This window comes from Mastomys coucha, unplaced genomic scaffold, assembly GCF_008632895.1.
Source record: "Mastomys coucha isolate ucsf_1 unplaced genomic scaffold, UCSF_Mcou_1 pScaffold13, whole genome shotgun sequence".
Classification (NCBI taxonomy): Eukaryota; Metazoa; Chordata; class Mammalia; order Rodentia; family Muridae; genus Mastomys; species Mastomys coucha.
Genome location: NW_022196895.1, coordinates 58613152 through 58635449, shown reverse-complemented (window position 1 = coordinate 58635449; position 22298 = coordinate 58613152). Strand labels below are relative to the sequence as shown.

General features: G+C 45.5%; 2 pseudogenes; both read left to right on the top strand.

Moving 5' to 3' along the window:
- The first annotated feature begins 9576 nt into the window (after positions 1–9576).
- LOC116087685 lies at positions 9577–10139 on the top strand (annotated as a pseudogene).
- Positions 10140–16053: 5914 nt separating this feature from the next.
- On the top strand, positions 16054–17089 carry LOC116087480 (annotated as a pseudogene).
- The last annotated feature ends 5209 nt before the right edge of the window (positions 17090–22298 follow it).

Sequence of the window (22298 nt, the reverse complement as noted above, 5' to 3'; positions counted from 1 at the left end):
AAAAAAAAAAAAAATCCAAAAACCAAAAACCAAAAAACAAAAAAACAACCAAAAAATCAAAAACAAAAACAAAAGCAAAAACAAAAACAACAAAACAAAACAAAAAAAGAAAACAAGGAAAAGTAAAAGAAAAGAAAAAGGAATCCATGCGAAGGCAGAGCTCTGTCTGTGTCTCATAGAACCCCACAATGCATTTGAAGCCAGGCCTCAAATGACTTAATGTTCCTCCAACTTTGCTCCAGCTCCTATACAGGGTCCTCCTCCTACCAGTGCTATGGGAAGGGGATCAATAGACTCTCTAGCACTTGGCCTTTGTGAGACATTATTCAAATGGTATTAAATTTTGAATGACAGAAAGACAAAGATGGATGCAGCCTGGATTTGCTCAATTTAGGAAAATGTGTTGGGTGACTGTTAGAGCCCAAAGAGCTAGGCACTTACTAAGACAATCGGGTCTAGAAAAAGAAATGTTTGGCTTGTGAGGCTTGTGACCGCCTGAAATGAGGACTGGGTTACGACCAATAGGAAGCTCCTTGGCAGTAGGAGGAAAGACCCAGGAGATGTGGTTGTCACACCTGCTGCTATCCGGGGCCTGGCGGTACTGTTTCCGTGTTTAGCCTTCATCCTTGTTCTCCTGGGGAGGAACGGTCAGGAGGAAATGTAAACAGCTGGCTTATGTGAGAAAACGTGATGCCTTCCATTAACTAAAGTTAGTGGTATACCTCCAGTGGGTCACCCACTCAATATGGAGTGGATAGAGGTGGGCTGAGTGGGTGGGGGTGACACACAGTGTAGAGTAAGCAGGAGCTAAACACTTGTGAACTGGTCCAGGTCCTTAAAGCTTCCTACCAAGGCACTGAAATACTTTGGCTCATATTGTGGGGTTTGGATTTGGGACAATTTTCTCTAAAGGGAGTTTGGCATACAAAAGTCATTATTACTAATAAACATTTTGTGACTGCTAGCCATATGCCTAATTCAGCTCCCCCCCTTCCTTTTTCTTGTTAATGCTAAGTTACCAAGTAAAGGAGACTACTACTTAGCTCCTTTATCCCAGGAGAAGCAATTTAGGAGTCTTCTCATCCTTAATCCTATAGTTCTGTTGTCTTTGAACCCTTGGTCCATTTTCCAAGACTCTCTTCTTTGTTTTTTAGGAGAAAATTCCAGAACCTCTCCTCAACCTCTTTAACTCTGAAAGCTATGGACCTCAGAGTGGAGTATGTCTTGTGACAGCACTCAGTCCAAGACACTCTCTGAGGGTGACTCATCACAGTGGCTGGACTTTAGGGTCATGCGCTACTGAGCAAGGCTGCTTCTAAATGACCGATCTTGAATTTCACAGATGAACTTCAGAAGTAGGTAACAGAAAGAGCTGCGCTCATGCTGGTCAGGATTTCCTCTTGTTCCCCACCTTGTAATGCTTATCCAAATGTTTTTTTGCTGACACACTTAATCATATATGGAATGCAAGGAAGAGTGGGGTTGCTTCAAGGAGAAAATGCAGAGTCGCTCTCAAGCATTCCCTTCCTTGATTTCCCAGCAGTGATTTGAGTAGGAAAGTTGGCACCAAAACAATGGCAACTCAACCTTTCCTCCCTTTAAAGCAGTAAATTGCTCTTTTCAAATGACAGTGATTCCCATCAGAGAAAATTGGGTTAGAGTTGGAAACCGAATCAAGGAAGGACATTTAGACAAAGAGGAGAATCATCCTGACATACATTTTAGAATTGCTGAGCACCTGATAAGCAGATGTTCACAGGAGACTTAACTGCCAGTTTACAAAGGAAGAAACTAAAGGAAGGCAGAAGCCGGTGAAAATCTGTGTGCTTTCTATAGAGATTTGGGTGATCTAGCAGTAAGTGAGCCCCACTGCTCCTTCTGCCTCCAGGACACGGGATTCTCCTCTAACCAAATGCTCTGAAATTGTCCTTTGTTGATACAGTATCAACATCCACATAACCCCTTTCCTTGCTAAGCCACCACAGTGCTTGAGAATTTCCACTAAAGACCAATTCATCTATCTATCCATCCATCTGCTCAATGCATCTTCATTTGGTACCTGTTTGGCTCTACAGCAGGATGACCCAGGCTCGACGTGAGTTGTTAGCACTTCAGGTCACCGCAGGCCATGGCCAACATCATTCATGGACTATCCTGCCATTTGCCAAAGACTCATGATGCAGATCATCATTCCTAGGATTTGCTTCTGGTGCCTCCCCATCTCCCCCTGCCTTAAAAAAAATGCTCCTTGGCTCAGTTTTCTCTTAAGGAGAAGACCCAGCTGCTCACAGGGCCTCAAATACCCTGATGGACCTGACCCACCAGCCTGTTCATCACCTACTACATCATCAGACCCCTTCAAAGGCCCACATTCCATCTGGCTTTAGGGCCTTCAACTTCATTATCTTTCTTCCTAGAACAGTTCTCATGTGTCTCTCTATTCATCTTTACATAGTCAACTCTCTGTATTTTAGAGACCTAAGTTCCAGCGTCTTCTACTAGAGAAGCATTCTTTGGCTTCCATGGTACCTGTACCACATCCAGCCTGAACCTGTTTCCTTCCTCTAGCCCCCTGTGGGCCAAGCTGGCCCTGGTTCTCCCAGCACTGATTATGTTCTTTGGTGACAGATACATGTGTTTTATTAACATCTGCCCTCTCCAGAAGGATATTGTATCAAGGCATCTTAGTACATCATTCTGGGTTAGAGATGAGTACCTGGCTCTTAATAGATGCTCCACTGAAATACATTAAATAAAGGAGCATAAGCATGCACATGGAATAAGTCTGTTGCCTGTTGCTTCAAGGCGAAGTACAGCCAGAGCACGAACTTCCAAGTCGGACACAAAAAGAGGTGTCAGCCATCACTGGCTAAGGTGTGCAGGAAGTGGGTTGCTGTGTGCCAGAAGGTCCCCTTCTCACATTCCTCACAGCGGCACACTCTAGCTTGGCATTGTTGCCTCTTTTACAGAGAAGCAAATTGAGAGACCAAGTAGTCACATAGCTAACTGAATAGAGGGCAGAGATAGAAGTCAATTTTATGTCTGTCTGGTGCGGAGCCTCATTCGCCCAGCGCCTATAAGCCTGTTTCTTCTTATTCTGGAACATGATGGTGGTATTGTGACTGTGTTACTACCCTTCTTATAAAGTCTGTTCCCCTGTTGTCAATATGGGAGGAGATTCTCAGCCCAGGAGACTGCTCCACCGTTGAAGGACCTGATCACACAGGGATGTAAAACTGTTTAAATAAATTCATAATTTCCCCTAGTTCCCCCCAACATAGTGTCTCACCATGAACAGGGATTTACTGCTTCTCAAAATCCTGTGGCCTGGCTTGGTGACTCCACAGCTTGATGTCACTCAGGGACACTCCTGGGTATAACTGGTGGGTGTGACAAGCATATATCTCAGGTGGCTTCACTCACAAACCTGACTGCCACACTAACTAGAGGGTAAAGGCTCTTGGCTCTCCTTCCTTGTGGCCTCTCCTCCTCTGGAGACCTCTATGGGTGAGTCAGGGTGGCTTCTTGAGACGTGGCACTCAGAGTTGTGTAGTATGACCCCATGTTCTGTAGTGCAGTACCAGTTACAGGGCAGCACAGTTTTGAGGCTCAGCACACCCTATTAATTGAAGAGTGCCAGAGTCTCATTGCAGAAGGCCACGGAAGGGATTGTGACTATCTGTGACAATAAAATGCCACACCCTTTAATGGAATAGGATGCAGTTACTAATAATAGACATTCACAGAGCATTTCCACCAATGGGAAAAGCCCTCCGAAAGCTTTGGGAACAAAGGAATGGTTACGCTACCACCACAGGGAACCTCAGAAATAAACGAGACACGCCTGAACTAATGTGTAAAATAAAAGAACAAAACAAATACACGAAAAGGGTGTGACTGGAACTTGACCTTCAGACATTCCCAGGGTCTGCAGCCCTGCACAGGTGCAGAGATGGAGCCCACTCCACAGTTCCTGTTGTAGGACTGCATTGTGGGATGTTGCTTGCGACTGAGGGGACAAAGTCAGACTGGAGGGCAGGGGCTGCCCTTACCACCTCTCCTCAGTTCCCTGCTCTGGGACCCCATCCTCTCCAGGTCCATCCCTTATTCTTACAGTCAGTAGCTAGCTTTGAGGATTTGCCCTCCTTCCCGATGAACACACCTGGGTCCAACCAAGAAACTTGAGCTGAGAGGCGAGGGTTCAGGGGAATGAGAAAACGGGCTAGGTCAGCCTACCCCGGAGACCCCCTCTGAGATCTTCCAGGCCTACCCTGAGCAGTACACCCCAGGTGGCTCCACAAGGAGAGCCCACCCACACATCAGCAGGAAGAGCAGCACAGGAGGGGTGTCCAAGGCTCCTCTGAGCCTTTTCCAAGATGCCCAGGGCTGCAAAGAAATGAGCCTGGGGTTTGGGGGTGGGATACTGCTCTTGCCTCCGAGTGGCGGGGGGCACTCCTTGGGATCAAACTCAGATGTCAGTTTGTAAAAAGGTTTCTGACCCTTGTTCCATGGCTCAGCGAAACCCTGTGTGTGTTGGTTACCTTTCTGTCCTTTCTTCGGAGTCTTTAAAGTAGAACCAAGGAAACTGTTCGTCATAAGAAGGCTTTGAGATCTATTTCTTCCTGTCTTTATGAGCCCTTGCCTTTAAGCATCTTCAAGAAATGCAGGTCAGAATCTCACCTTCTCTGTAGTGGACTGGTGTGCCTAGATGCCAGATAACAATTCCACGTTACACAGTGGCCTGGGTCCATCCACCCAAGGTCGCTTCCCTTTGCTGACATTGACCCTTCCGTCCAGGCCTCCTCCTCTCAGAGACCTCAGCCCTGGGGGTCTTTTTTTCAGGCTTAGAGGAGGGTTTGGTTGGAGGGAAAAAAAGAGTTGTGTAATATCTTCCAGATGTCAAAAAAAAAAAAAAAAGATGACGTGACTGCTGCGATTTAATTGCTCATAATAATGAAGGGTTGAGAAGAGGAGGGTAATTAAAGATTGGGAGAAAAGTAGAAGTTCAGGTTTATATCTTAGCGATTTTGGCAGCAACAAGAGGCAGGGGCTCAAAACCCACAACCTTCCACTCTTCTGAGAAGCGTGTGACCACAGTGACTGTATTTTACAAACCAAAAATACGGCCTGACAAAAAGAACCAAGCACACTGGAAAGAAAACATCATTTTTGACTTAGGGATTTATGTTTTATAAACCTTAGCAAAGGAATAAAAAAAAATATAGATCTATAGATTTACGCACTTTAACTGGCCTTTTGGAAAAGAATCAAAGAACTGATAATAGGGAGTCCCACGGGAAATCTGCCTTATAAATATGTCTCAAGAGCGAAAGACAGTCGCTTGCTTGTGGTGTATGCAATCCTGTGGGTTCTAGATTATGGTGTACACCCCTGGTCAGGACATGCTACCCCCTTGGTTGCATTTCTTTGTAAAGTGGTAAAGTTATACAAATTGCTATGGATCTGACTGGTACAAAAGAAACCCCGGGGCAAATGGCAACTGTGTTTCTAGTAGCATCCCAAGGCTATGCCAGCTTCCAGGTACTTCCCACATCATCCCAAGTTCCAGCTGCAGAGTCCATGGAGGTACCCTGCCTCTTCTTCCATGCAATCATCTCGGCTCGTTTCACCTTCCCCCTACCGTAAACTTCTCCAGCTCATGGCTTTCCCTTACCCTAGCTCCTCATTCCTAATATAACCATTTCAGCCAGGCGCCCTCTGGTTCTCTCTTCTTCTTTGCTCCTTCTCTCTTCTCTTTCTCTCTCTCACTCACTCACTCACTCACTCTCTTCTCTTTTTCCCTCATAGCCCCATTCAATCTACTGGCCATGTTTAGTCTGCTCTGGCCTCTTCCAGATGCCTCTGGCCATCGCCTCCCTTATGTCTGTAATAAAATCCTTCTCAGTCATACCTTGGAGCTGTCATGTCCTCATTTCATTACACACTTAAAATGCTTGAGGTTCTATTACTCTATGCCTGCCTACATGGTTTCCTTTTAAATATGTGTTCCATGTCGTAACACATTACTTCATTGTTTGGTAGAAGACATGTAAGAGGGTCAAACTGAAGTCCCAGTTGTGACTCCGGCTCACTATTCCACTGGGCTCCATGAAGGCAGAAGCCCGCTTTTTACTTCTTATTGCCGGATATGGATGGCTGCAAGGGATTTGGCAGGATGGTAGACATTCCATTGCCAGTGAGTCGGTGAATCAGTGAATGAATGAATGAATGAGTGAGTGAATGAATTTGACTATATCATTTTATCAGAATTCTTTGTACAGTTTCCAAGTGGGAGGAAGGGAACTACACTCACGAATTCATTTTCAGAGAAAATGCTTCGCCTCCTCACAGTGTTTCTTCATCTGTCTTCACTTCTTCTCTGTATTCTCCAGTCCTGGAACTTGCCTTTGCTGCCTGCCAGACCTGGGTGTTGTAAACACAGCAGGAAGGAGAGCAGAAAGGGAACGCATTGTTACAGCGCCATTACAATAGCAGCGTATCTCTCCATCTCTATGCGAGTGTATGGAAGTGTTAAATGTAAACGCTAAAGTGGGTTATCTTCAATCATTTCTACTTATCTCTTTTTTTTCCTGCACTGATGGTGTGTTAGTTCTCTACAAAAAGCTGGTTTTGAATTTTAAGAGGGTTTAATACTTTTATGTCGCATCACTGATGGTGTAAGATGGCTGTCAAGGACGCATCACTGATGGTGTAAGATGGCTGTCAAGGACACATCACTGATGGTATAAGATGGCTGTCAGGGATTCTTCATCCTCACTTTAAAAAGTGTTGAGCCGGGGACTGTGTTGACAAATTTTTCTAGTTCACGACAGGCATCTTTTTTTGAAGTTTACCAGTCTTATCTTTCAGTCGATATGTTTCCCCAGTCCCTTATAAATTTTATTTCAGCTTGAATAGGATGGAGTTTATGTGGAGGTTTTGGAATACTTTCTGGAATGTATCCCAATATAAATACATTGGCAGATACTGTAAGATATTAATCAGTTTAATGCAAGAGTCCTTAACAGGAGACTAGGGGGAGGGGGGCTCACTTGGATACAGCGTTAACCAAGAGAGGTGGTTAGATCTCACTCGCTGCATTCCTTGTTCCCTGGAGTCTTGCATGTGTAACAAAATGACTCTAATTAGACGACTAAGCAAACTTCTAGAATCAAATACAGTTTTTACTAAAGATATATTTATTTTCTATATCTATGTTTTGCTGGTGTGTACATATGTGCAACATGTGTGTGCTTTGTGGGGGCCAGAAGAAGGCATCAGATCCCCTGAAATTGAAGTTACAGATGGTTGTGAGCCAGTGCTAGAAACTGAGGCTGGATCCCCAAAAAAGATGGCAGCCTGTGCTCTTAACTTCTAAACCATTTCTCCAGCCAGCAGATACAGTATTTATTAAAAGTGAGGGACTGAGCCAGAACTACCTACTCCGGAGGGGCTTCTGTTACCTCCTCCACCCCATAAGCCACTTCTGTGAGGAGCAGGAGCTGACCAAATGCCTGTGCATAGTGACTTGGACTTCTACAAAGCCTTGTTTATTCCTCAGTCAGATCTAATCCTTGCTCTTCTTTCCTCTCAAACCTACCACCAGCTCAAACACTAGCTTCCGAGGTCCCAGGCCCGAGGCTTTGCAAGGATAGATAAACAGTGTCATGTGCAAAGAGTCATGTCCATTGGTCACATCAGTGAGCTCACACTGGCTCTGGCAGTCTCCTAAGCTTGGCTATACAAGGCCAGCTGCACTTTCTAACAAGATTGGCTTTTCCAGCCTGGTCGTCCTTTGTGCCAGCTTGAGTATAGACTATTCTGGGCTCCTGTGCACATTCATGAGAGCTTGCCAGGCACAGGACACTAAAGCTGCACTTGTCTCAGACCTGATCTCTGAGAGGGACATTTTATTCCCAGATAAATAAAATGTTTGGAAAAGAGGTAACCATAAGTTGTTTGCTAACGTGTTTCTTTTTTAAGCAAAACGTGGTTTATATTTCTATGTGAGTCTTCTTATAATATGATGCTTAATGAGGAAAATCCCTTGGACTCAGATTGATAACTTTGCAGTCATCATTCTTCTAGGTGTGTACCTCTAGAACACAAATAAAACATCAATACTTTACCAAGAGACAGACATCTGGAGGCAGTCATGGATCATGAGTGGGTTGTGCAGTGTGTCTTTTGGTTGTGTGTCCATGGATCTTTGTGTGTGTGGAGGAGGGGGTGGGGAGATGTGCCTGACCATACTCACATCTGATTCTTGAATCAATATAGTGAAAAAGATGCTTCCACTGAGCCTAGAAGGTCATAGGGAACTTTGGTCATCAAAGTTCTAAGAACATGGAATGGGATGTGGGCCCTAAAAGTACCACCAGAACCCAGTTGCGACCATTCACATTGGATATGATTTGTTGGCCACAGGCTCTGAAACTGGCTAAGGGGACCTTGCATGGCCTAGAGTACCCTGGTTCATCTCACTGCACAGGAGTTCTGTTATGGCCTGAGGCCCTGCTCTCTCTGGCTTGGAAAGAGAAGTGAGATCTGGGAAAAGAATATTATTAGATAAATTGGAAACTGCTCACATGACCTGTTGCTCACGGATTCCTCTGCCCTGGATGCCTATGACCACTGTCATTTTTAACCACGCACAATATTGCCTTCACCCCAGTTCAGGACAGACCTGTGGCCTGGTGTGGAAGGCATCTGAGATTGTATAGACCTCATGGTTGTCATCCAAAAGGTGATGTGTTCAAAGGGCCGAAGGGAAGGCTGCTGGAGGGTGAGGCCATTCACCTCAAAAATACCACAGTTTCCCTTAGTGAACCCACCATGTGGGCCACTTTTTCCCTCTGACGGGAAAGAATTGCCCTCTTTCAAATGCTTTCCGCCACGGTGAGGCTAGTAGCCAACTTCTTCTCTGAGGCCCCTTGTCCGAAGCTCTCTGCTGCTTCTGGAGGGAGCAGGCAACTTGGGTGTGTGGACAGTGCCCGATTGAGCATGAGACTGACCCACTGGGCTCTTGCCAGCACTTCTAGGGAAGCTGCAGCCCCAAGTCCTTGGCAGGGAAGGCCAGGTCCAGAAAGATCCCTAACTATGTGGTTGCCCAGCCTCGTAAGACGCGGAGTGGCTAGCAGGAAGCTGGAAACCCCAAGGTGAGAGGCAATGAAGGAAAAAGTGCAATGCAGCATACACACCAGCTGTCTTCTCTCTCCTCCCTACCTGGTCCCAGATAGGCTCCTCCCCTCACACTGAGTCCTGGGCTCCTTCCTGCTGCATGTATGCTTGTTCTTGCAACCAACGTATGTTTTTCCAACTCCCTTTCTGGAGAGGCCCTGGCAATACCCAAGCCTCGTGCCTGAGGGGGTTGACTCTTTCCTTCCAGGAATCTGCCTCCCTTCAGCCTTCACACAGAAGTCACCTGCCAGACTTCCCCCGTCTCTCTACTAAAACAGTTTCCATTTCACTGCATTCTGAATGTATTCGGTGTGTCTGGTATGAAAAAGGGGAAGGCTTGAGTTGGAGTGGCCAGGGCCCTGAGAACAGGAATTGTGGCAAACAAGAATAATTTTAAAAATGACCACACCGAACAAGACACCTCCTGGTGCTAATCCTAAGCAGTTGGAGAGGACAGCGACAGTCATGGAGATTGGGTCTCAGGCTGTCTGGTCACTCTCTTCATGCAAACCAGGGTTTGGAGTGGATCAGTTACGAGATGACAATCTAGAATCTTACTGGCAATCTGATGGCTCTCAGCCTTATTTAGTGAACATTCAATTCAGAAGAAAAACAGCAGTGAACAGACATTATGTATTTATGCAGATTATAAATCTGATGAAAGCTACACTCCAAGCAAAATCTTAGTCAGAGTAGGAAATAATTTTCACAACCTTCAAGAAATCCGGCAACTTGAATTGGTGGAACCAAGTGGCTGGATTCTCATTCCTTTGACTGACAATCATAAGAAGCCAACTCGCACATTCATGATACAGATTGCTGTTTTAGCCAATCACCAGAATGGAAGAGATACCCACATGAGAAAAATTAAAATATATACACCAGTGGAAGAGAGCTCCATTGGGAGATTACCTAGATGCACAACCATCGATTTTATGATGTATCATTCAATACAGTGACTTTAAAATGGACAAAAGTGAACAGACATTTTTTTATCCTCTCATTGCATAGTATATTAAGTATCTTTGGTGAAAAAGCCTGTTACTTTGCAATTTTACATACACTTAAAAATAATGTAGATAAATAACTTTTAGGTCATGTCTGTTCTTTATATAATAAAGTTCACATATTTTATGTTTCTAAAAAGTGAATTTGAAATCAATCTTTACACTTTTCTTTATATTAAAAGAAAACTAGTTAAACTGAAAAAAAAAGGGGAAGGCTTACGCAATTCGGAACTGGTTTGGGATGCGAGTGGAATAAAGCAAAAGTATCCTTTCAAGTAAACTTTGGTGGGTGAGGGAAGGGAGAATATATCCTATTTACCATCTTATACCTATTCATAATTAAGGAAGTATGTGATCAAAATCAAATGCATTATATAAGAAGGGACATATGCAGTAGAAACAGATTTATAGTCTTAATCTACCAGTCAAAACAGAAAACCACCCCCACCACGTGCCTTTAGAAGCAAGTTCCTCCTCCTCCTGAACACCATGAAGGTGGGGACCAAACCAGAGTTGGGGTCCCTGCATGTTTCCCCCTGCCTGTGGCCTGCTGACATCTGCAGTGTACTTTCTGACCTGCTCTGCAGCTTTGCTATGAGCGTAGCTCCCTCACAGATTTGCATTCCGTATAGGCTTTTCTTTCAGTTCATTGGGTAAAGACACTAAGAGCCTGATACACACCTGATCCTGACCACCTGGGACAGAACTTCGACCTATACAAATAATTATCAAATTAACCCAGACGTCTCAGTCCGTTCAGGCTGCTCTCACCAACCACCATAGACTGAGTGGCCCATCACCAAGTCAGATCTGTTTGCCAAAATTCTGGCAGCCTGGCGCGCTGAGCTCAGGGTGCTGCCAGCCTAGATGTCCAGAGACAGCTTACTTCCTCAGTCACTGGAGATTTCCGTGGTTTCATGAAGGAGATGCTAATCCCATTAATGAGAGCTCTTCCCCTGAGCCTTGTCAGCCCCTGCCTTCCACTCCATTTCCACGCTGTCACCTGGGAATCAGCTCCAATATTCGTGTTAAATATTAATATTCACTATGTGTTAATCTGTTTGTCCCAATATTAATTTTACCTTCTTCAATAGTTGCCTCCCATTTCCCATTCATCTAATCTTTGATTTAAAAAGAGAGAGAGAGAAAGAGAGAGAGAGAGAGAGAGAGAGAGAGAGAGAGAGAGAGGTGTGGAAGGTGTCATGAAACAGAGCCTTCTCCATCTAACAGCACAGAATGGCTTTGAACTCAAGATGTCTTCTGTCCCGGCCCCCAATCCTGGGATAATAGGTATGTGCCACCATGCCCAGCTCCATTTCTCTGCTTTTTATGTCAGATAACCCTATGGTTTTTCTGCTGCTTTCATAAGCAAACACACCCTGAGATGCAGATGCTCCTCTTCTGGCATGGGGTCAACTATATGGAAAGGTCACTGGAGGCTGAGTAGGAGGGGCCTACGTGCACTCAGCATAGGGTAGGAGGTAGCTCTACAGAGAGATAGGGCCTCCTATAGCCATACAAGGGGACTTTAGGGGACGGTGTCCCATACCGAAAGAATCCTGTCCTGAGACAGCCAGAACACCACCAAGAAAATCCAGCAGAAGGTGAGTGTAGTAGAAATGGCCTGGAGACCAGAGCTAGCAGCAAAGATGAGGGAGTGAAGCTGAGAAAGGACCATCCACAACCTGTCATTGGGACGAGCGAGAGTATGTGCAGCTTGGGATTCAGGCTTGGGAGAGATGTTAAGTTTAGACATGGTGTGCGTGCTCAGTGCATGGTGGGTTAAGCAGATGGTGCGCAGAGTGGATGCTCTCTTTCCATAAGTGTGGCTTACAAAGGCCATTTTTGCCTGGTAACAAAGTTAGCATTCTGGAACTTAAAAGAGGCAGAGGAATCCCCATCAGTGTGACATGTTAAGTGGTAGGAAGGCCAGAGTAGGAGTCTTGAGAGCACTGGTCCCTACAGGATACAGACAGCAGGCACCAACACAATGCTTGGCTGTTTATCCGAGATTTGAGTTCATCAGCTATGGGGACATGGCATACATCATAGCCAGGGCTTATCGTCCTCTCTTCCTATGCTTAAGGGATCTCAGGACTGAGGAAAATGGGAAATCTCTTCAACTGAGGTGCTGGGGGTTTGGGGGACCTATTTGTTCTTCTCAACAGCATCGAGTACTAGGGCTTGAACAGAACTCCTGGCTCGGAGGTCATGTTGTATCTGTGACACCAACTTCCAAGGTGGGAATTGACATGCGTGCTGCAAAAGGGAGGCAGATGATCCTACTGACCTTCAGTCCAATCGTTCACAGTATTTATGTTTTTATTATATTTACTCCTGAGACGAAGTGATCTTACTCTTTGAAAGAACTGACTTCAAATGGATGCTCTGGTATGAATCTGCAGGCCCCCTACTGAAGAAAGAGAGTTCCTTGAATCCAGAACAAAATGGCTAGCAAAAGCAACATAGTGAGACCCATCCCACCCACGACAACAGTAAAAGCTGTAAAAGGAATTAATGTCAACCATTTTGCACTATAGGTCAGAAAGAACAAAGATCCAAACCATTTCTAAATGTTGAGCTGTGAAAATCTGGGCTCCTGGGTGCTTGCTTGGCAGTCCTTGGTGGGGAGGTGTGGTGGGAGGCGATTAGCGAGGGGTGAGGGAGCTCCCAGTTGGGCACCAGGAATTTGAGTGGGAAAGAAGCAAACCCTGTGCTCTGTTTCCAAAAGGCAAACGCCTACCCTCCTTGCGTGTGGGCCCTGTCACCTACAGCAGCAGTTGGACTGGAACCAGCCAGTGCAGTTAATACCATCACAGTACAATCCACGTGACTTTAGTGTCAGCCGTTTCCCGTGAGGCACAGATGGATCTGCCTCTATCAGAGCATGGATGGTTAACAGATCCATTGTCACAGGGCAAGGAGGAGAAAAGAGGGTGGGAAGTTGATGGAGCATGGGTGGGCCTGCAAATGCTCCTGGTAGGGGAGTGGGGGACAAGGGATGAATCTACCACTTGTGAGGAAGGAGAGGTTTTGACGAAGGAGGATGTGGGGGCATCCGCTGGATGGAGCAGTGAGGCATCTGGGAAACTGGCGTTGTGGAGAAGGCAGCCCAGGCTGAAGCACTGCAAAGGAAGTGAGAGGATTCCTCAACAATAGACAGGGCAGAAGAGGAGCCGCTGGCAACCGCTGCGTTCCCTGAAGACCCTCAGGCTCTGATGTTCCAGGCCCTATAGATTCAGAGTAAGCCTATGCATGGATACCACTCAGTGCCCCACACCCACCCCGCCCCTTATCATGAACAGAGGCGTGGCTCACTGAAAGTAAGTGCTTCCCATCCGGATGATGCTGTGCATGGAAAGTTCCAGGGCCCCCAGCTGCGGGTCGGTGGGCTCATCAGTATCACGCAATCTGAGGATTTCCTACATAGAGGTCACCATCACCCAGTAAGGTGCTGTTACGTGAGGTTGTCATCCTGCTTCAGACAGAGGCGAAAGGAAAGCCCGGATGTGAAGAAGACACGTCTAGAGATGCCTCTTGTCTGCCATGCCAGTCTTCTAGGGCTTCGTGGACACCACGGGCTGACTCATGGAAGAGTCATCCTAAACACCTGCTTTTGTTCCAGTGTGGCCCGTGGGCTGAGTAAAGGCCCTCCGCCTCCTGGCACACACAGAACTGATTTTTCTTGGCGTTCTCTTTATTATTTCTTCATTCCGTTCCCACCAGAAGACTGGGGATGGGGCTGGGCTTCCTTTAAAACACGGGCTGGATCGGTTCCTCTGTGCCAAGTCACTGAGAAGTTGCTGCTTCCCTCAAAACCGGGGGGGGGGGGGGAAGCAGATGAGAAGAATGGTTTTTGGCCCCTGATCACAATGCCAGATCCCCACTGGGATTCCATCCCAGGAGCTGTACCTGTTCCTGACTTTGCTTTCCCTAGTCTGAGCTACACAAGTTCAACTGTGTCTGAAAAGATTAAATGGGAAATACCAGAAATAAACAATTCTTACATTTTAAACTGTATGCCAGCCTACGTAGCAAGATGAGATCCGGGGCCATCTCACGTGCCCAGGATGTGACTCACATGTGCAGGGTATCTGTGTTTCATTTGCTGCCCTCCAGAGGGACTCTCACAGGAGCTCAGTACTTTGGGGCAAAGGTGCTCAGATTAGAGATGATACAAAAGAGGTGCCGGCGAACCACAAGCAGGAAAATTAATCCTGGTGCTGTGGCAATGCTGCTGGGCACACAGCACAGACGGCTTTACATAGAGTCAGTGCCACGGCAGGATTCTTTCCAGGGCCTTAGAACATTTCCTCGTGGCTGAGGGGGCAAGTGTATCTTTTGGGTGAGGGTGTGCAGAAGTCAGCTGTCATGGCTTCTCTAGCACCAGGCTGTGTCACTTCAGAGAGTCCTTAGACAACTGCTAAGTACACCAGAGACTTGCAATTCTTTTTTGTGAGCCCATCCAGTAGTTCCTTAAAGATCACTCTTAAAGTAACATCTCCAGCTGCCCAATTTATCCCTTACTTGTTACAAGTACTACCCGGTGACACAAGACAGAGGGAAGCGCAAATAAAGATTCTCTGGAAGGAGTGTGCAGTCTCTGATCTAACACAAAATTGTAAACTTACTTAAAATACGATCCTTTGCCCCCCTTTTTTTGTAACTAGCTTATAACTTATTTTGCGTCAATGAGGGGAGGATGGGGGTGGTTTATTTGGTTTTGTTCTTTGAACCAGTTCTCACTATGTAGCTCTGGCCATCCTGGAACTTGCTATGTAGTACAGGCTGGCCTCAGACTCACAGAGATTAAAGATCATGTGCTGGTCGGTTTTATATCAGTTTGACTGATACAAGCTAAAGTCATTTTGGAAGAGAAGAACCTTAATTGAGAAAATGCCCCTACTAGATTGGGCTGTGGGCACAAACATATTCAAGACTGACGATTGATGTAGAGTGTGCCCATTCACTGTGGGCACTGCCACCTCTGGGATGGCAGTCCTGGGTGCTATATGAAGGCAGACCAAGGAAGCCATGAAGAGAGGTCGCCACCCTTCAGTGACCTCTACATCAGTTTCTGCCTTGAGTTCCTGCCCTGACTTCCTTGGGTAATGGCGCTAGAGATTGTAAGGTGAAATAAACACTTCCCTCCTGGAGTTGCCTTTGGTCATAGCGCTTTATCACAGCCATAGAAACCCCAAGAAAGCAACATGCACCCCGAGCCTGGCACTTCCAAGGTTCCTGAGGGAGGACTCCGTAGATGACAATATTATGCCATTGTGTCCAGAGATTGGATGTGCCGTTTGAAGAGGAAGATCACGCCATCTCTTGTTCCAAGAAAATGTATCGTAGTGGTGACAGAAGCAGCATCTCTATGTTCCACGGCCATACTTTCAATTTTCTCCTGGTGAAGTGATCTTGACATATTTTTTGTTTGTTGGTTTGTTTACTGGTGGCTGTGGTGGTGTGTAGCAAGAGGCTGCCTCAGTTTGCTTGTTTGAGGTCAAATCTGTAGGCTCACTTGACAGTTGGGGCTGTGAGAAGTTAAATGGATGATTGAGCCAACTGGTATACCTGGGACTCGCAGCAAGCACTCATACCTGGGTCTGAATGTGGCTTGCATGGTTACTGGGGCAGTACCACCAGCCTGAGATTTGCTTCTGAGGAGCAGGTTGGTGACAGTGACAATGGCACTGCAGCAATTGGCTAAGTCAGTGTGCCCAGAGCCAAGAACACTCCCAGAGAGGCTTTTAGGGATTCTTTGCAAACTTCAGGATGTTTTGTTAGTGAATTTAACCTTAAAACCAGACATCAGAGCGCTGCCTCTTTTTCCCGTGCCATCTGCTCCTCTCACTCACCTAGGGTAATGGCGACAGCCAAAGTACTGAACATCGGGAAGAAACTCTATGAGGGTAAAACAAAAGAAGTCTATGAATTGATAGATAGTCCAGGAAGAGTCCTGCAGTCCAAGGACCAGATAACAGCAGGGAATGCAGCTAGAAAGAACCAGCTGGAAGGCAAAGCTGCAATCTCCAATAAGATCACCAGCTGTATATTTCAGTTGTTACAGGAAGCTGGTATAAAAAATGCTTTCACCAAGAAATTTGGGGAGATTGCTTTCATTGCACCCCAATGTGAAATGATGCCAATGGAGTGGAATTCCGAAGAATATTCTGAAGAATAGCAACTGGCTCTTTTCTCAAAAGGAACCCTGGAGTAAAAGGAAGGGTATAAGTTTTATCCACCAAAAGTGGAGATGTTCTTCAAGGGCGATGCCAACAATGATCCACAGTGGTCTGAGGAGCAACTCATCGCAGCAAAAATTTTGTTTTGCTGGACTTGTTACAGGGCAGACTGAAGTGGAGGACATCATGAGTCATGCCACACAAGCTATTTTTGAAATTCTGGAGAAATCCTGGCTGCCCCAGAACTGTACGCTGGTTGATATGAAGATTGAGTTTGGTGTTGATGTAACCACCAAAGAGATTGTTATTGCTGATGTCATTGATAATAATTCCTGGAGACTGTGGCCATTGGGAGATTGGATCCAGCAGAAAGACAAACAGTGTTACTGTGATCTCAAACAAGTAACTCAGGAAGGACTCCAGATGGTAAAGAAAGACTTTGAGTGGGTTGCAGACGGAGTGGAGTTGCTTCTCAAGTCAGACAGTCAGTGCAGGGTGGTAGTGCTGATGGGTTCAACCTCTGACCTTGGTCGCTGTGAAAAAGTTAAGAAGGCTTGTGGAAACTTTGGGCCTTGGGAGCCCACTGACACCATTCCCTCTACTCAGGGGCTTTGCTGTGTGTTCCCAGAACCAACAGTTGTTTGCAAGGGTGTGCATGGCTCTGTCCTTTACATTTTTAAGCACGTTGTTTACCCACCCCTAGCCTTAAAGCAGTAAGTTCTTTCAAGACTAGTGACAGTATTTTCTCCTTAGTTATTTGCAGTGAAATTCTCCAATATAAGCACATTTTTTAGTATTAACACTAAAATGAAGACTGCCATATAAAAACTGCTCACAAATCGGAATCTTCCTTTGAGACTCTTTCCCCTCCCTCGGAGATTTAGGGGGCCTATGTGAATCTGTTCTTGCCATCCAAGAGAGAGAGAGAGAGAGAAAGAGAGAGAGATAGAGAGAGAAAGAGAGAGAGAGAGAGACTGAGAGAGAGAGAGATCCTTCCTCTTTGTAGATTAAAACATTTTAATTTCCATCAACACAGCCTTCCCTAGCCTGTAGGTTAGAAAGCACTGTGGTTGACCATCCCAGGTGATTTTTAGAAAATGTCTATATTTTTAATGCACAATGGTGGCAAGTACCTTTTCCAAAATAAACATAGCCCCCTATCTTTATGACTGGACTTTAGCCTCCTTTTTTTTTTTTAATCTAATACAAGAAAATGTAATGTGGTTACTCCCTGGTTTCAACAATGACTGAGAACTTGAGGTTTCCATCCATGATTGAGTGCTTACATATATTTAAATGATGCTGTAAGAAAAGGAAGAGGTTTAGGTCAGTTCTAGAGATGCAAATCACTATCCTCCCACCCATCCTGCCTTATTCAAATCAGAGAAGGCCAGGGCTACCTCTGTGGATGGCACTGGTAGTAGGAACTGTGACAGTCTTGCTCCTTGCTCTTACAGTCTGGGCTATTTTTGTTGAATATTTGAGGACACTTAACAAATTGCCGTTGGAGCCTGGGGTGTGAGCCTCTATGGCCCCCACACCCACATTCCAACCAAGCGAAGTACATGCGTGCACTGCATATCTGATGTGGCATGGGCCTGACCCGAAGGGCTTCGATGGAAACATGGGCCACAAGCACAGACCCCTGTGCGAACAGGCAGGAAGGGAGGACAGGGCCTCTGCTTAGAAGCCAGGAAGGACAAAGAGCCCTCACCTGATTGGTCCTCACACCACAGCTGCGGCTCCCTGGCCAGAGTGAAAAGGTTGTTTGTTTTGCTTACACTGATGTGCTCTAGGATTTAGGAAAGTTTTTCCAATTGTTCAGATCCCCGTGGAAAGCACTCTGCCGCATGTCCCACTGCCCAGCTGTTGTTTATGTGGGTGTGGGTGCGCATGGCTCTGTCATTGTGTTTTTAGATGACTTGTTTACCTTCTCCCCCACCCCCACCTCCCTCCTTGAAGTAGTAAGTTCTTTTAAGACTGGCCCCGGCCTTTTCTATTTTCAACAAAGTGTTTCTTGAGTTACGTTCTGGCTTAGCAAAATACTAAACAAACACAAACAACTTATTTCTCAGACCAAAAAAAAAATGATCACTGTTTTGGTCTTAGAGGTGCACTCTTGATATTCTAGGGAAACTGAACTTTCAAATGGTGCTTCAAAAGATGGGGAGTGCCCTCTGTTCTCAGGATACAGTCAGGTGCTTGAGTATCCAACTACCCTTTGGGTTCTTCTAGGACTGTGTTCGGGCAGAGGCTTCCACACCTTGCCTTTCCAGTCAGCCCTCTACATCCAGGGATTCAACCAATAATTCCTGTTCAAATAGCTATCCATCTCCATGGGACACATGCAGGTTTTCAAATCTTGATATTCTCCAAAAGATACAGCATACCAGTGCTTCCAATGTAGGAGATATTTTAAGTCATTTAGGGACAACTGAAAGAATGGGCTCAGATGTGTGTAGCTTATAAAATACTCCGTCATCTCGTATAAGAGACTGAGTATTTCAGAGGAGTACACCCACCTAGACTCCTAGAATCGAGTATGGACTGTCCTACCTTTCGGCTTTACATGTCTTGCAAGTCAGCCCCAGGGGCAGCTGGGACCAGGTCCTTAGTGGAAAGTGTATAACCCTCCTAGCCATGGACTAGGAGTGACATTATTCACTTAGCTGAGTATTAGGCCACCTTCCCGGCCACGAGTAACTGGCAAAGGAAAGATGCCTAGATGTTCCTCACAGAATACTAGTTAAAGGTAGGAGTGTGTTGCCCTAAATTTGAGCCCAGCAGCAATGGAGCCGATTAAAACAAGATTACTAGTAGTCCAAAGATCTCCTCACCCCCAGCCCACCCTGCACCCTACACCCAGCACCCTGCCTCCTTTCTGGAGAGTTGGATGACCTGAGCTACCTGCCTCTCACTCTCCATCCCACTGACTTGACTTATACCAGAGTAATACTGATTGGTTCCCGTACATCAGTTTATTAAAGTAGAATTCATCAGATAATCCCATTGTCCTTGGAGATATCCCTTTCCTTCCTTATGTTTTTGACAGGATGATTTTCAGGTTCTTCGAAGACATCTTCATAATTCTATCCAGATGGAGAGATGATGCCCACGATAGTTGCTCTTCTCCTTTCACACTCTAGGTTATATACATCCCGTACTTACAAAGCTTTCATGGCAACTTGGTAGGCAGCAGACTGTAACATTCCTTGAGTTCCTCTCTTTAGTTATTCTACCTGTCTCTTCTACTCTTGCCCCATTCTTCAGTGCTGATGTAACTTTCCTAGTTTGCATTTGATTGAAAACTATGCCCCATGGCTTTCATGGCTCAACTGGCACCACACTGGCTAAGGAAGGAGTTAAATGTGTATGCATGTGATGCTTGCAACTCCAGGTTCAGGGATACTTTCAGCTGGTCTCATGTCAGCAAAACTTGTAAATCCAGACAACATGGGAACAGGCAGCATGCCAATCTTCAGCAGGAAGGAGCATGGGTTCTCAGAGCAGGGGATGCTAGGCTCAGGCTCAGGTTCACAGCGGTGAGACCTCAGTTAAAGGGTTTTGTTAAGAATCATAAATGGTATTACCAGGAGCTTAATCATCTTATGTTCCTTTTCACAAGTAAACATCTAGATGCGGAAATGGAAATGCTTATTCTGGATATCAAAGACTTGCCTGATGGCACCTATAAAACAGGAAAATATGTCCCTTGCTATTCTCCACTGCGCTAAACCTAAAATTCTTATTCACTTAAATCAGACAAAAATCAAATTCATTTAATATGAGCTGTCTCTTTTAAATTTCCTTGAACCCAGTTGGAGTTTGTCCTTGGACAGCAGTCTGTGTTTGGGAGGGCAGAGCCCCAGCCTTTTTCTTCCCTTGATCACAGGGTATGTCAGAAGGGGCTGTCTATTTAGTTGGCTGCAGGAGGTGACTACCCCAGATGGCCGCTTATAGGACTTGACTAGACTACAAGGATCCCAGCAGCGGCCATTGCAAGATATGCCACTTAGCAGGTGGTTAGTGGACCCGGGGGTCTAGTGAGATAGTGAGAGTCCAGGAGACTCTGGGAATCTTTTCAAATCTATCTGGGCTTGCAAGCATTGCTTGGTAGCTTGTGAGAGTGACCCAGTGGACAGTTGGGGAGATGAAAGAAAGCCCTTTGGATTAAGTAAGATTTAGGAAATAAAAGGATTAGCTAAACACAAAAGCTAGATTTACGGGTTTATTTAGCCAGCGCAGTGTGGCATACTGAGATGGGGGAATGTCTAGAAAGAGATAAAAGGGATGAACTCAAGGGTCGTAGGGCAGCTAGGATGAGCAGAGTCCCTACTCCTGCTTGCTAAATCTTCTAATAATTGAAACTGGGCCCAAAAGGGCTGCCTCCCCCCTGACTCTTCCAGCAAGTATTAAGGAGAGATACAATGACAAGCTAGCTCATTCGCTGGTAAGGTCAAGCCTCAGATAACCTTAGGAAGTGGAACACTCACTTTATGACTGTCTTTTCACAGGTTAAATTGGTTTTTATCTTGAGCCATGAAACAGTTTATTCTTATGGGGGGAAGAGTTAAGTATTTTCTAGGAGTATCACAAAAAAATAAAAATCACAAACGTGTCTTCTAACATTGGTCATCTCTGTTCTGAATCTGTCTTCTCCCAGTTACAGAATCAGAGATTCCCATGTTCAGAGGAGAGTTCAAACATATCTGTGTAAGTGGGAAAGCCTGGACGATCCCTCAGCACACTTGGTCATGGGTGGATGGCATGCTGTAGAGGCCAGCTGATAATGATGAGATAGAGGTATCCTTTAGTACATTATGAGAAAATAGCCAACATTGCTACTCCAGGGCTTTGGGGCATTGTTAAGTAAGGTTGAACTCTTGAACGAACACAAGCCCTGTGATGGCCTGGTAGTCAGCTGGATAAATGAGACGACGCTGCAAAGTGACAGATGACCTTGATAGTGTGGACATGATGGACAACCTCTGATGGAGCAGGGCCAATGGCAAAGCTCGATCATGCTACCAAGAGTCACATGATTGAAACTTATAATTGAATTATGGTATTTTCTTCTTAATATTTTTGGACCCTGTCTAAAGAAAGCCAGAGATAAGGGGGTTTCTTGGTATGTTTTAGCTGTCTGCACATATGAACTTCTGGTGTTTGCAGGAGCCAATCTAGTTAGCTGGCACAGACTGGATTGTTCACATCTATACTGACCCGCTATGACAGACCCTACTAATTCCAAATTACTCTCAAATATCCAGAAGCTCTGCTTGAGTCAGACTTCTGAGAGCACTCCCTGGATGCTTGACATCATGCCCTTTATCTCTGGAACTCTGCACAGCAACCAGTTTCCCCAAGGTACTTCTTCCCAGGGTGTTAAGACATTTTTTGAGAGTCGACTATGTCCTTAAGATCATGACTTTTCTGATCATTTTTTTTTTCTAAAGCCATTGTGGGTATGGCTAACCAGTGAGGAGATTAAGGCTTTTAAGATGGAGGCACATTTTCCCCATTCCCAATACACAGAGAAAGTTCTTGGAAAAACACTGAGAACCATTTAAACCTGGATGAATACTGCTAACTGTCACAAGTGTATGTAAACTTGGATGACTGCATTCGTGTCTTTCTACAGTGTCTCAGAATGTACTGACGAGCACAAACAGACAAGATGCAGCAGTTGCGTTGACTGCAGGTTGGCCAGTAATTTCACTTTCCTTGATAACCAGCCAAAGCAAACACAGATTCTTTTGTTTTCATCCTAATTCCAAACATTAACTCTCAGATCGCATATCATTCATAACAGAATAATAAGCAATTATATGTACTTGCATGTACGTAGGTTGCAAAGGGTTAAAGTGGCTGCAGTTGTGTTTGAAAAGCTTCAGAAAGGCCCGACAGCAGAAGACAGGACACAGAT